Source organism: Hordeum vulgare, chromosome 2H, assembly GCF_904849725.1.
Source record: "Hordeum vulgare subsp. vulgare chromosome 2H, MorexV3_pseudomolecules_assembly, whole genome shotgun sequence".
Lineage (NCBI taxonomy): Eukaryota > Viridiplantae > Streptophyta > Magnoliopsida > Poales > Poaceae > Hordeum > Hordeum vulgare.
In genome coordinates this window covers 103,140,767-103,143,094 of record NC_058519.1, presented here as the reverse complement: position 1 = coordinate 103,143,094, position 2,328 = coordinate 103,140,767, and positions in this window count along the sequence as shown.

Sequence of the window (2,328 nt, the reverse complement as noted above, 5' to 3'; positions counted from 1 at the left end):
TCCAAGATTAACTGTCCCTCCTCAAGGGAGATACACCGCTGAAGGACGCCTGAAATACTTTCCCTGTACAACTGGCCATCAATGACGGTGAAGGACTTCGACCTGCGGACGCTCTGCCTAGCTTGGACTTCGTATTCTGGTAACTCTTGCCTCATGATGTACGCAATGAACGACACAGTCCACTCGGGGATGACAGCAAGAATCTCCATGATCAAATCAACCACAGCGGGGACCTCGACTTCAGTCGGATCTGTTGAGCTCTTTGGTTGTACTGGCTCCTCTGTAAAAGGATCTTCCTTCACCGAGGGGAGGTGTAGGTGCTCGAGGCAGACATCACTCGAGACCGGTCTCCGAGTGGATCCAAGTTTTGCCAATTCGTCTGCTGCTTGGTTTTTCAGTCGGGGAACATGGTGAAGTTCCAGACCTTCGAACTTCTTCTCGAGCTTCCTTAATGCATTGCAGTATGCAGTCATGGTGGGGTTCCTTACATCCCACTCCTTCATTACTTGATTAACCACCAGATCTGAGTCGCCATAGACCATCAGGCGACGGACGCCGAGTGTGATGGCCATGCGCAACCCGTGAAGGAGAGCTTCGTACTCTGCTTCCTTGTTGGAAGAATCAAAATGTATCTGCAACACATACTTGAGTTTATCACCTTTTGGGGATATGATCACTACGCCGGCGCCGGAGCCATTCAACATCTTGGACCCATCGAAGAACATGGTCCAATGGGCCGAGTAGATGTGAGTCGGTTGCTGTTGTTCTACCCATTCTGCTATGAAGTCAGCCAGAGCTTGAGACTTTATAGCTTTCTTGGCTTCGAACTTGATGTCGCAGTATAGTATCTCCATTGCCCACTTTGCCACTCGGCCTGATGCGTCCCGATTGTGGAGAATTTCCGGCAACGGAGCATCAGATATGACAGACACCGAGTGGTCTTGGAAATAATGAGCCACCTTCTTTGCAGTCATGTAGATCCCGTAAATAAGCTTCTGATAATGGGGATACCTCTGCTTGGAAGGAGTAAGGACTTCGGAGACATAATATACTGGCCGCTGAACCTTGTACGCTTTGCCTTCTTCTTCGCGTTCGACTGTCAGAACGGTGCTGACGACTTGATTTGTAGCCGTGATGTACAGAAGAAGGGGTTCTTTACTGAGCAGGGCAGTAAGAACCGGCTGGGTGGAAAGCAGGGCTTTGAGGTCGTCGAATGCAATTTGGGCTTCGTCTGTCCACTCGAAGGTATCTGATTTCTTCATGAGTCGGTACAGAGGTAACGCCTTCTCACCGAGTCGAGCGATAAACCTGCTCAAAGCCGCTAGGCAACCTGTGAGCCTTTGAACATCATGTATTCTTACCGGCTGCTCCATTCGGACGATGGTCCCGATCTTTTCGGGGTTGACATCGATCCCTCATTCGGAAACGAAGAAACCGAGTAACTTCCCGCTGGGAACGCCGAATGAACACTTGGCTGGGTTGAGCTTGATATCGTACCTACGTAGGTTGGCGAATGTTTCTGCCAAGTCAGTCAGCAGGTCGGAACCTTTGCGTGACTTGACTACAATATCATCCATATATGCCTCCACATTTCGACCGATCTGGTCAAGGAGGCATTTTTGGATCATGCGCATAAAAGTTTCTCCTGCATTCTTCAAACCGAATGGCATAGTGATGTAACAGAAACACCCGAATGGGGTGATGAAGGCTGTTTTTAATTCATCCGGACCATACAGACGGATCTGATGATAGCCCGAATAGGCATCAAGGAAGGATAAACGCTCGCAACCCGCAGTCGAATCAACAATTTGATTGATGCGGGGGAGCGGGAAGTGATCTTTCGGACAGACCTTATTGAGATGCTTGAAATCGATGCACATACGGAGAGACTTGTCCTTCTTGGGCACCATGACAACATTAGCGAGCCACTCGGAGTGGTGTACCTCGCGAATGAAGTTGGCTGCCAAAAGTTTAGCCACCTCCTCTCCGATTGCCTTCCTCTTGTGTGCGGCGGACCGATGCAGGCATTCTCGGATGGGCCGAGCAGCAGGATCCACATGCAGTCGGTGCTCAGCCAACTCCCTGGGTACACCTGGCATGTCAGCGGGCTTCCATGCAAAAATGTCCCAGTTCTCACGGAGGAATTGGATGAGCTCGGCTTCCTATTTTGGATCAAGGGTGGTGGAGATGTTTGTCGGGGCAGCGGCGTCGTCCGTCGGGTGGATGCTGACGTTCTTCGTGTCTCCCGCCGACTGGAATGCGGACTCAGAAGCTGGCTTCTTTGAATGCATCAGGTCAGCGGGGTCGGCGGTCTTCTTGTACTCATCC